Source organism: Camelus dromedarius, chromosome 12, assembly GCF_036321535.1.
Source record: "Camelus dromedarius isolate mCamDro1 chromosome 12, mCamDro1.pat, whole genome shotgun sequence".
Taxonomy (NCBI): Eukaryota; Metazoa; Chordata; class Mammalia; order Artiodactyla; family Camelidae; genus Camelus; species Camelus dromedarius.
Genome location: NC_087447.1, coordinates 59,730,005 through 59,743,658, shown reverse-complemented (window position 1 = coordinate 59,743,658; position 13,654 = coordinate 59,730,005). Strand labels below are relative to the sequence as shown.

The 13,654-nt window shown below is 36.1% G+C and overlaps 1 long non-coding RNA gene across 21 annotated transcripts in view; it reads right to left on the bottom strand.

Annotated features, from left to right (window-relative positions):
- The window catches only part of LOC105098005 (uncharacterized), a 230,439-nt gene that overhangs the window by 206,629 nt on the left and 10,156 nt on the right, over window positions 1-13,654 (bottom strand). The window contains exon 2 of one of the 21 annotated variants that reach the window (XR_010383460.1): window positions 8,346-8,500. The exons of the other annotated variants lie outside the window; for them this stretch is intronic. This is a non-coding gene — a long non-coding RNA (uncharacterized LOC105098005). The remainder of the gene's footprint in view (window positions 1-8,345; window positions 8,501-13,654) is intronic. 21 annotated transcript variants of the gene reach the window in all.

Genomic DNA, 13,654 nt, shown 5'->3' with positions numbered 1-13,654 from the left:
GTTCACTCCCTTTGTCTGAAATTCTCCCTCATCTTTTTGATGAAATAAAAATACATATTTTAAGGCGAGACAAGAAAAACTTAAACATGAAATTTTTCTCTGCCTATCTGGACCTCTCCCTCCCCTCTACACCATGCACCTGCCTGCATTATATGTTAGCCAGAAATAGCCACTCAACCATAAAGATCAATTTTTCTTCTTCTGGAGCCAACCATGTAACTCTTTAGAAGATAACATTTCTTTCTCAGACCTGTAAGGGGTCATGATGACCCACCACTTAGCCTGTATGCAGACATCTTTGGTGAAATTTATATACAATGCCATTATATCATTTCCCTTAAAAACAGCAATTGGTGTGGAACAGACTGGCCAGACAACCTGGGGAGATACTGGGTTGCACCTAATGGAAGTCCTTAGCTTTAATACTTGTTTATGACCTTATTAATATTCCTAATTACTTTACTTGTATTCTGCCTATTTTACAAGTTATTAGCCTTTTGCATTCCCACATGTGTGACTGAGCCTCAGATAAAATTAATGATGATTAGGTGACTTTAAATGATTAATAAAATACATAGATCAATGATTGTAATAGTGTAACTCTAGATATGGGAAGAAGCAACAAGAGGGAACCATTTCCTGGACCACCACAGACCAGTAAGACAGGCGGTCCAGAGGCTTGTGGTTACTGTTAATAGCTCTTGTCCGATAACAGCACATTGAATGTCCATCAGTGAAAGCTCCTCCTGACCTAGGGATGGACATTCCCAGTGCTGGAGGAAAAACTGGTCATGAACTGCCTCCCAAACCTTGGTTAAAATTGAGACTGAAAAGGAGGGGATTGTAAAATAGAAAACACTGCCCACCATCCAGTTCTGCAAGTATTGAGTCATTAGCTGCAGCAGTTGCCGCCCTACGGTACGCCCTGAAAGGATGTCAGAGAGAAGATCAGGATGAGACACTCTGTGCTCTGGAAAACTGACAGAGCTGGCCTTCAGACAATTAGATGTTTTCAGGAGGAAATTTTATGAACATAGTTTCCTCGATGTTCCCATATTTAGAAAAAGCACTAAAACCATTAACTAAGATATCTGTTTCTCGTGAATAGCAATAACCTTCTACCCAGATGAATGCTTGACTGTATCTTTTTGCCAAAATCTCACATATTCTGGCCTCCCCCTTGATCTCTTCAGAACAGTCCTCAGAGCTTTCTGAAAGATTGTCTCTCAGGTGATAATCCTCAGGTTGGCTCAAATAAAATTTTCCATTTCTTTCGTAGATTCTATTGATTACATTTTTCATCAACATTCTCATCCTCTCACCTCTTACCACATTTTTCTACCTAATTCATATCCATGCTTTGGATGTCAGTCTAAATATCACTTCCTCAAGGAAAGTGAGTGATTCCTTAACTCATTTGATGAAGTTAGAGTCCCTTTTTATAAGCATTCATAACACCTTGTTTCCTGCATAGCAGATATCAAATTTTAATTATATAATCTTTTATTTAATATTTATGTTCTGCTATATTCTAAGGTTTCATGAGGGCAGGAATAATTTTTGTTTTACTTCTGTATCCCCAGTGGCCAGTAAACTGTATTGTTCATAACAGGTGGTCAATAAATATTTGTGTAACAAATGAATAAATTAAATGAAAATATAAAGACCATAAGCAATATGATAAGCTAAAAGCAGAGAAGATAAAAACGTTTAGGATTCACAAAAACCTAGATAAGCAATGTGATAGTACAGTTTTCAGGCAGCATTTAGCTGATAGGTAAGTCTTTAAAGTATATGATATGAGGAATTCACTAATTTGAGCAAAATCAATTAAACACCAAAAGACAAATGCTGGAGAGGCTGTGGAGAAAAGGGAACCCTCCTACACTGCTGGTGGGAATGCAGTTTGGTGCAGTCACTGTGGAAAACAGTACGGAGATTCCTCAAAAGACTAGGAATAAACTTACCATATAACCCAGGAATCCCGCTTCTGGGCATATATCCAGAAGGAACCCTACTTCAAAATGACACCTGCACCCCAGTGTTCATAGCAGCACTATTCACAATAGCCAAGACATGGAAACAGCCTAAATGTCCATCAACAGATGACTGGATAAAGAAGATGTGGTATATTTATACAATGGAATACTATTCAGCCATAAAAACTGACAACATAACGCCATTTGCAGCAACATGGGTACTCCTGGAGAATGTCATTCTAAGTGAAGTAAACCAGAAAGAGAAAGAAAAATACCATATGAGATCGCTCATATGTGGAATCTAAAAACAAACAAACAAAGCATAAATACAAAACAGAAATAGACTCATAGACATAGAATACAAACTTGTGGTTGCCAAGGGGGCAGGGGTTGGGAAGGGATAGACTGGGATTTCAAAATTGTAGAATAGATAAACAAGATTATACTGTATAGCACAGGGAAATACATACAAGATCTTATGGTAGCTCACAGAGAAAAAAATTGTGACAATGAATATATATATGTTCATGTATAACTGAAAAATTGTGTTCTACACTGGAATTTGACACAACATTGTAAAATGATTATAAATCAACAAAAAATGCTAAAGATAAAAATAAAAAAATAAAAGCCAAAAAAAAAAATCACCAAATCCATAATATACATTTGAGGAGGTACTGAGAATACAAACAATAAAATTATAGTTTCATATATCAAGAGCTTACTGCTTGCCAGGTTATCCATGCATTACCTCATGCAGAGGTAAATTAGACATCTCAGCCTGAGGAACTCAACACTGAGAGGGGAAATGGTAATGAATAACACAAATAATTATGTCCAATTTAACATGTAAACATTATCTCTAATTTAGGATAGAAATAATTACAGAGGGTTTCAAAAAACAGAGCACATGGGAGAGATGACTTCTGCTGATGGTCATCAAAGAAAGATTCAAAGAGGTGATCTTAAGCTAGACCTTGAGTTCAGCAGGTAGATAAAAACAGAAGAGTCTAATTAAGGGTATTTTTGAAAAAAAAAATTGGCTGAAACAAGGTATGAATGTTTGAGAGTGGTTGACATATTTCAAGAATGAATGAGCAAAAGGGAAGAGAATGGGGAAGTATTACAAGATAAAGGAGGAAAAATAAAATTGAAGCCAGATTGTAAATCTTGGCATATGCTAAGGAATTTGGACTTAACAATATTCCATAAACTGTGTGGGATGTAAAAAGTTTAAGTGAGATCAAATTTATATTTTAGAAAGAGTTTCCCCTTTGATCCAAGACCTTGTGATAACCAAAAATTTACAAGAGGAGATTCCGGTCAGAAAAAGGGCTGGGATTGGTTATCAACCCCCATGGGCTTAGATGCAGGATAAATACCATATGATCTTGGCATTCAAAGACAGCTGATTCCGCATTGATCTTTCACTCACATTTCTGCGCAAAGATCACAACTACCCTGGACAACACTATCTGCACAAATCAACAATAAATATATAGTCATATAGCCTCTGCCTTTCTTGTCTTGGTGAAGTCAACATACCAAGTTTCACAACTGCTACCAAATGGATTGTTTTTCACGTCTACATTCCCTACAGAATTGTAAAATCTTAAAAGATAGAATACAAATGCTGTATAATTTGAGCACATAAAATGAAATTAATATTTTTTTCTCCTGTGGATTTTTTTTATTTCAAAAAAGAAACATGATTTTAAAATTTTCAAGCAACACATTGGTTGCTTAACCTATCCTCCAATAAAAAGTATCAATGACACTTGCTTTAATGTATTATCATATATTTTTCTATGCATAAACATACACACATATATTTTTTTCTTTGAGAAATGAGTTTTCCATATCATGCAGATTTTTTTACTATATAGCTATTTTAATTTAACAGACTATCATGGATAGTCACGTCAATATTTGAAAATCTGACATACACTTTTATAAATAACTGTATAAAATTATATAACATGAACATATCACAATATAAATATATATAAATAAAAATATAAACAAACTATTTTTAATTAATGGATATTTAACTGGGTTTCTAATTATTTATTATTGTATTATTTTTATTTTGACGGGGGGGGAAGTAATTGGGTTTTTTTATTTTTAGAGGAGGGACTGGGGATTGAATCCAGGACCTTGTGCATGCTAAGCATGCGCTCTACCACTTGAGCTATACCCTCTCCCATGGGTTTCTAATTACTAACTCAAAAATTACACTGCAATAAATATTTGACTTTACTTGCACACTTTCAAGTGTTCATTCAAGTGCTCATAATCCCTACTGTCAGCATTGCTAACTCAAAATGTCTTTTAAATTTTAATTTTTCCAAATCACTCTCCAGAACAGGTATATAAATCTATACCACCACAAAAGGTTTGACGGACTGTCCAGTTCCTACCTGTATTGTCTCACGTGGGAGCCACTAGCCACATGTGGTTGCTTAAATTTAAATAGAATTAAACATTCAATTCTCAGTCACACTAGCCATATTTTAAGTGATCAATAACCACCTGTGGTTAGTGGCTACCCTATCAGATATCATGATATATATAGGCCATTTCAATTATCACAGAAAGTTCTGTTCGGCAGTGTCACCTCAAAACAGCCAATACTAGATAATATAAACCTTTTGTACTCTGGGAAAAATGATAAATTTAATAAAGTCTAATTTTTAATTTTATATTTTTATTCAAATTGTAAGCATTTAAAAAGTGTTACTGATTATATTTCTTTTAATAAATGGTTGTTCCCAGTCTTTCATTTTTCTATAGAAGTCTTTGACTTTTATTATTAATATGCAAGATAGTTATTGAATGACAACATGTCAGAGCAAAGCAATTTAAATAACATTCAAGTGACATTATTTGACCCACAAAAGCATTTTGCTTTATAAGTTATAACTTGCACATCTCTGCATCAAAATAATTTTATAAAGATCCTAAATCGTCAAGACTTGATAAACTTGGGATTATGAATAGAAATTAATTAAACTGCTTTTCTTAAAGAATTAAATACATCTGACTTACCTTAAATAAGCTTAATTTTATTCCCAGTTTTCCATATCTAAGAAGGCTTTAATGAACTAAAAGACAAAGAGGACATATAAATCCTCAAATATCTCAAAAAGGACCCTATAATAAAGACGATGTTGTAAAAACCTCTTCCTCAAAATAGAAGCAAAAGTGTACCTGTGCGGTGTAGATGTAGGAGTGCAGAAGAGATCAAACTATGAACGAGGCTTTTAATGCTTCGGTTTAACGATCAGAATTTTGTGTGAAGAATTACTAACAGCTGGGTAGAAGGCAGAAACAATAACAGTTTCAACATTCCTATAGCACTTGATAATTTTCAAAGAATTTCATATAAATCACTCTTAAGCGAGAATAAACTAAGGACAACAATTAAAGTTTTGGGGAAGCTTGATAGTGCAGAGTTAAAAGGTTAAATGTTTAGTTACAGAAAATAGAAAAGCCTTTCTTGGAATCTTATCCTGGCCAACGTGCAGGAAACAGAGGCTTGTTCTGATTGGTCCTGATGGCCCTTAACAGAGGCATTATCATCCAGGATGCCAAGGGGCAACTGAGCCTTCCAGCTCTGAAGGCTAGAAAAACACCAGGAAAGCCGGCAGCACTCCCAAGGAAATCAGGGCAGATGAGAAGTGAACTGAAGTTTGAGAGAAAGGTCCAAACTTGGGGATCAGAGAGAATGGAGAGTAAAACCCATCATGGAAACTATACAGGTTTTTCAGACCCCAGAATATGAATGACAGTAGTGATGGTGACAACAGCCACCTATACCAGGTAACCACACTTAGTATTCACAACAATTTTATGAAAAATATAATATTAGCTTTATCATTTTATAAAAACTAGCTCAGAGGTATAATCAATTGCCAAAATCTAATCTGGAACAGACTGGTGATGCTCATCAAACTGTTGTAACTTGAAGTTCTAAGCCCATCACCACTACTCTCCTGCCTCTGGAAGAGTAAAGTAGGTTGCCATAACTTTATATTAACTTAATATCCTTAGGCACAAATGAATGAGTGACAAGACTGTCCTTTAATGAGTGAATACTCACAGTTAGAACCCCAAGATTCCAGTTGCTGTGGGGAAGCAGTTTTGAACCCTTTTTGGTGGACTCAAAAAACCCATGGGTTCTGCAGTAGAGAAGGAGAAAGACCACGCATTCTAGGCTTATGGCCTCTGTGGGAGGAACCTGTCCTTCATTTAGGAGTTTTTTTAGAAGCAGAATGTGTGGTGCTCTGTGTTAAGGAACGGAAGCTTCAATTTAGGGGCGATCTTAACAGCATGCAATGTTTAAAGCTAAGTTTATTCTCAGCCTCTCCATTAAACTCATGCCTTTGTCCCTGGATATATGAAGGAGGAACAACTTGAGCCTACCTGAGGAGAACTGAGGCTGTCCAGTGCTGTGGTAACAACAGTCAAGGCAAATTTGCGACAGAGAACTCCCTCTGCCCGGCCCGGTCCCTGGACTAGGATGGGAATGGAGTCCACCCTCACAGTGAGGTGACATGACTCACCCGTGTTGCTTGACACCCTTGCTAACAGCCTGTAAAGTCAGTCCCAGAACCTAAGACTTTATTCTTCCTGAATTTCCTCAAATGTAAATTTGAGATACATATCTAGCTGGAGTTTTTGGAGGATTAAACATAATGATTATGTAATCATTAATCAAGTTCCTGACTTAGGCAATTTAAAGGTTTTTTTTTTTTATATATAAGCGGTAATGAATCATATCCTCCTTACAAAATCTCTTTGAACTTACTTTTCTCATCAGTAAAATAAGGGTACTAATACTGTAGTGCTACTGTGAGAATTAAAGTAGGTATATATGTAAAGTGCTTGACTAGAAGGAGATACACAGGAAGTGAAAGGTATCAATGTAGCTGTTTCCCTTCCAGGTTCTGCCTGTGTTAGACCATTAACTGAGAAAGGGTACGTACATCCTAAATGCTCAACTATAAGGCAATAAGTATGCACATTTTGGGACTTTCTCTTTGATGGAATATTCAAAATAATAATTATTAAATTAGGTAAGAAATTACGGTAAGAAAAATAATAGCAGGTATGAGTTCTATGCAACAGTGAAGAAAACAGCATGTATGCACACAGTCTATTAGCTCAGGAGAGCAGCAGTATGAGTGTGTGTGTGAGTGTGTGCGAGTGTGTGTGTGCATATTCACTGCAATTCTCTGGCACAGTGTATGGCATAGGTAAAGTATCAAATAATATATGCAGGGGGAATAAAGGAACATAGGAGAAAACAGTTATCTTAAATGAATTAAGGCTGAAATTTTGCTTTAAACGCTTTCTTTGAGTTTACAACATAAAAATTCGAGTGATTAAAAACCATTGCCCCCTAGAATATTACAGACAGTCCTCATTTAGAACATTGCAGTGCATGCATCTCCGCCTCCCCTGCCCCTCCACCTCAAAGTAACCATTCTTAAATGTTTACTGGTTATCTCAGTTTATTCCTTTGTATCTACAAACATGAAATTACACACTTTTTAACCAAGTAACTTATTTTCATATCATGCATTATGTCCACCTTTCCATGCCTATGTTTAAAGCTCTGTCTTATTCTTTTTTGAACAGCTCCAAGAACAGTCCATAGTATGGATTTTCCTTACTCAGCCACTCTTCTATCGCTCATCATTTCACTGTTATAAGCAATGCTATACTGAACCCATCACCCATGGAATTGCAGAGTCAAAGCACTATATGTATTTAAAATTTTTATCAATATCATCAATTGCTCTTAAGAAAGGCTATTTCCATGGTTGTGCCCATCAGTAATTCAGCAATGTACCTATTTCCCCATGTCTTCACCCAAACTGGATATGATCAGTCCATTTATTATTTTTTATCACTGTTATAGGCAAAAATTGATATCTCATTTTAACATACATTTTGAATTAATTGGTGAGATATTTTTTTATTTCACTTAAACTGCAAATTCATATCCCTGGTTCATTTTTCTATTGGATTTTCTTTCATTATTAATGAAGAATATATAACTGTTCAAAGGAAGATTGAAATGAAATCATTGGACAGCCCCGTTAAATGTAGTCTTTGCCTTGAGAGAAATAAATCATTTACAGCTGTGGGGTAAAGAAAAGTCCCAAGGGGAGCAGAAAGGTTTCAACGTGACAGTTATATCAAGAGCCAGCTTTGCCCTTCTTCCTTCCCTATAAGCAGAGACAACCCTTTCTTTGTGCATCGGAAAAGAATCTTGGCCCAAAAAACAGAAAGTTGAAGATGAGACCGGGCTCTCAGTTCTCCACTGGGGAAGGTAATGTCTACCAGCATTTCAGATACCTCAGGTTGAAGAGATGTCAGTTCATCCATTCAGCAAGTAATTGCCGTTTAACAGGGATGCCGCAGGATAAAACAGTTGTGATCACTGCCCTCAAAAGCTTGGGAGAAAGACAATTCAAATTCTTCTTTCCCTTTTGCCTTTTTTTCAGTAGAGGCTGGGGGGTAAGGGCAGGTGGATGAAAGAAGAGCAAAGGGAGACAGAGATAAATAAACAGACCAATACATTTTGGAAAACTTGTCAGAATGGGGAGAGACAAGATGCAGAGCTGGTGAACATGTTTAGGTTATTAGCAAACTTAACAATAATAAAACAGTTCCTAAACTATAATTCTTTTATCTAGTTATTTTAAATTATTATTTAGTAAAGTTAGTCGAAAACAATTTCTGCATTGTTTTCCTCTTAGCTGGTTAAGTTTTCTTTGTGTTAAACCTCCCTTGTTATCCTCACTCCATTCCAGAGATGTTGATGTTTGCATTCAAAAAGTAGACAATTATTAAAGCAGTATTAATCTATGAAGCTGTATTAATTTGTCAGAAAAGCCCAATAGACGCTTGGTGCTTTCCATGTTTGGAAGAAATAAGCCTATTTCTGACAATCCCTAAAAATGTAAACTGTTTCAAAATGTTTTATAATTTGCCAACTAAAATAAATTTCTAAATTTAAAACTGATTTCAGCATACCAAAACTGAAAGAATAAACTTGGTCCAATTATCCACTTTTAAAGAGAAGAAAAGCAAGATGCGAAAGATTTAAAACCCTCTCCCATATAAAAACATCCTACTGCTTTCTTTCAAACCCTTCATCTGTACAAGAAAAGATGAAGTAAAAGAGAAAAATAAGCTAAAGGGAAATTAGTACTGAGTTTGGGTGGCATATGTATTCTCACTGGGCATGTGAGAGTTTTATCAGCAGCAACAGAAGCCATTTCCTCTTTTTTAAAAGCCACCCCAGTGTCAGTTTACTCTTCCCTTGAATGATCACCGCACTTTCCAGAGCTGCTCAGCCCCTCACAGCCACAGTACACCCCTGTGATCTGTATGGGGGCTGGTAGTTGCTCTCATTTCAAAACAAAGGAAGTTCAGAATGACTCTACGCACCAAGAGGTGAGAGATCTTGTCTTGTGGTTTGGGGAGGTCTGCCAGACTGTTAAAGCTTCCTGATTTTGAAGTTTTCTCTAATGAAAGAGATACTTGTTAAATAATAGAAATGTTTCTTGACCTGTTACAGTTTCTCAAGGGATAATTTGCAGAAGGCAGGAGAAGCTCACAATCATGTTCGATTTTTCAGGTCTTAGAGGGTAGGACACTTTCCTTTTATTTTTATACAATAAAAAAATGGGGTGCATAAGGCATGTGGTATAATGATAAGGCCTGGGGGTTGGACACTGACTTGGTTTGAATGCTTACCACTACTTACAGGCTGCGGACTATCTTGCAAGGTGGTAAATGTACATTGTTATAACTATTTCAGGTTTTTAGGAGGCTTGCCTCTTTTAAAAATTAATGCAAAATATCTGAATTAGCAGGTACTATCCTATTTGTGCTGAAATTCAAATAACCAATTTTCAAATGGCTGGAATTTTGGTAAGTCTTTACACAGGGAATTATAATTCCTAAATCTAATTCAGAAACTTTGATGATTACAGAATTCTCTTTCTTTCCTGATCATTCTAAGCCACCGTCGACTAACACAGAACCATTAAGTCAAGGTAGGCCCAGTGAAATAGAGCAATTTGCCCCCAGAATGCCAGCTAGATAGTAGTTAATTTGGTCTGAAATCTGCTTTTCCTGACTCCGGGGCAGAGAATACCAAAAGCTGCTTCTCAAAGATGGTATGTAGTAGGTCATTCCATCTCTTCAAACATAATATAACCACTTTCAATACATTTTTAAATGTCCTTGACCATCTCCATTTCACTCCATCTTACTAGCCCTACCTTTAGAGTTAGTTGCTAAAGAACACGTGTTTTGACTAAATATTTCTGTAAATTGCCTCACATAAATTTATATCTTCTTAATCACAACAGGACCTATTAATATATATGTATGAAAAAAGCCATGCATATGCATAGGAGACATATTACCTATTTATATATATAAATGCATTTTGTTCCCTACACCCCAAAATAACTTCGTATGATCTGTATTTGGAAATTCTGGAAATACAGTTCTTCATTTTTCTGGGTTTTGTTTGTTTTTTGTTTTTTTAAAGAACATGAGTTTGTTGAAGGTGGAGAGATCAAATTCTTGGAAGAAATATGAGGAAGGCAGATGTTGTTTATTTTGCTCCATTTCCCCTTTCCTCCCGCCCAGCTCTCAGGAACCTGAGGGCTTTCCTGCTGTTACGTGCTCCCTGAGCTCTGCTCAGATCTGAACCCCGTTCCCACCTCTTCTAGCATCATGAAGGGTGCTGTAGGAAAAATTACCTTAGACAACGGTGAAATTGTAAGTGATTTTTACATTTTATTAGTGGAGAGGTCATGCTTTAGGCATATTTTGCTGTGGTTCTCAGAAGTGTTTGCATATTAACCGGGGGCAACTCAATTTAATGGCCCTTTACTGAAGCCGGGTCCAAGCCCTGCAGTACCAGTTGCAGCCCCTGCTCCACCTCAGGCCCGCCCCCAGGTGCCTGCTCAGAGATACAGACAAATAGATGAATTAAATAAACTCTGTAGTGGAGCAGGTACATTATAAAGCAGTTGCGAGAAGAAGGAAAAATTAAGTATAGTTGATAACAACGGGGAGGGGGGGAGGTTGGAATTAATCATGCAAGTGAAATTTCAGACATCAGTGATAAAACTGCTACCAAGAAGCTAAACCCTGTTGTCATATAGAAACATTTTACAAACAAAACAGGAACTTCAAAACCACTTTGCCTGTTTTCACCCTTTGCCCAAGGTACACCAAAGTCAGCCTCTCTCTCTCTTCACACATCCCTTATCAGAGAGTGTATTTGCGCCATTACCACCCAATTTAATAGTAGTAAGCCTTTATATTTCTATGTTACCGTTTACAAAGCTCTTTCATCTACATCATCACATGTGATCCTGATAGCAGCTCTTTGTGGTAAAAACTTTTTAAATATCTAAACCTCAGAGAAATTCCCCAAGATAATGCCCCTAGTAAGCAGATGACAGAGTTACTTAGTCTATGCGAGTGTTCTTTCCATAAGAGAACAATGAAACCATATCCTTTATATAACATCTTACAAATAGAAAATCATACTTGGGTCTGAATGGAGAAAAGAATAAGCTGCACATTTTCCAGCTTTCTTGTTTCCTTGCCTGTTCTTGTATGTTTCAGTTTACAGTCATGTTTATTTATCACATCTTGTTAACTTAATCTCTCTCTCTAAAATCACAGCTCTGTTTACATTACAGAAATAGTCTGTGGAATTAATATATGCACAGAAAAAAAGCACTTGAATTTTATTTTAAAATCTGTTTCTAGAGGTCTTTCTGCGCACAGATAATGTACTAGATCACTTGACTTGACTAACTTAATGACATACTATTGAGATTATAACTGGACAAATTCCTTCAAATAAAATGATTTGAATTTGTTTTTATTCACTAAGGTACGGATGTTGCCCCTCCCCACATACATACGGAATAATAACATGATAGAATTTAAAGTATACTAGAGATTAGACAGCCAACTAGTCTTGAACTGTCAGTTAACAGAAACTGGAGCTCAGAGAAGTTGTTAACAGCTACTTTAGTGGCAGAAACTTCCCTAGATTGGCTAACACTGATGGGGAGGAAAACGTGGGTCACCATGTAGCCAACTTTCTATTTTTCACCCAGCTATGAATATTATGTGCTTGTTATAATAATCCTCGCTCAAACAACATTAAGAATTATTATCAGTTAAAATGGTAAAAATAATAAAAATAAGGGCTTTGGGGAGATAATTCTCCATGGCATTTCTACACATCTTGTGATCAAATTTCCAAGATTGTTCCCATAGCAAAAAGCTTTGGAAGCTAGCAACAGTGTCTGCCTACAGGTCAAAGAACAGATTTGTTTGCTGACCAGGAGAGTAGAGATGAGCTGATTCCCTCTTCTTCCGGGAGACATTCCAGATAATAAAGATAATACCTTTCTTTGGAGGAGAGAGGAGGCTGACTTGCCAGTAACCCCTATGTAAGGTCAGGATATCCTCATCTGAGAGCTCCTCAGTTGTGACCCAGATGCATGGTGTGTGAGCAATATTTACCTGGGCCCACCCCTGCTTCTTTTCTTCAGTATTATAAAATAAATTATAATATTTTTTCATATTATTATAAACTCTTTATAAACATACTTTCATTAGCTGTATATATTTCCTAATTTGCACACACTTTATTATTGCTCATCTCTGTAATTTCTTCCTGATTTTCTTGTTACAGGTACACTTTAATATCTTTGTTCTTAAATTTTTTCTGTATTTTGTATGATTTTAGTAGGACAGATATCTAGACATGAGATCATGGAGTCAAAGGCTTTTACTGTTTTTTGAGATTCTTGTTTCATGTTACCAAAATACTTTCCAAAAAGTTTGAACCAATGTATGTTCCCACTCACCATGTCACAATGTGTTTTCATAACCATTTATCTTTCACTTCTTCCCCATCACTCATCAAGATAGCTATTCTGAACTTCCCACACTTCCTTAAATTCTTCCAGCCTTTCTATACATTTTTCCTTCTACACAGAATGCTGTTGACATATACAACTATCTCAGCTTACATGTTATTTTCTCAGAGAATTCTTCCCTGACTCCCAAACTGCCATGCATTACCATTACCATTGATACTTTGCTTTGTGATACTTATCCACATGTAACTGGGTAATACTTTTATTCCTGGCTTGAATTTAAACTCCAGGAAAGCAGTAATCTCATTTGACATGTTCTTCACTGAATCCTGGTGCCAGAACAGAGCTTGACACAGTAAACAATTAATAAATGCTTCCTGAATCAATTAATCTTTTTCAAAATTCATGATAATCTAGTGAGGTTTCAAGGGAAGAATCACAGGGACAATTTGAATTGATCTCAGGATCACTAAGTAAGTTAGTGGCACAGATATAATTACAACCCAGCTTTCCTGGCTTCTAGCAGATACTTTTTCGAATATAATCAATGCTTTGGGAAATTTTTGAATATTTTTATCATTAAAAATAGCATATCTTCATGCAAACTGAGATCTCAGTTAGAGGTAATCATAGAGATTTCTCTGTATTATTTTCTCTGTAGCGATATATCATAATACCTCTGAATTAATTATTTCACCATCAACGGATTCAAATCAGGAATTACAACCATAG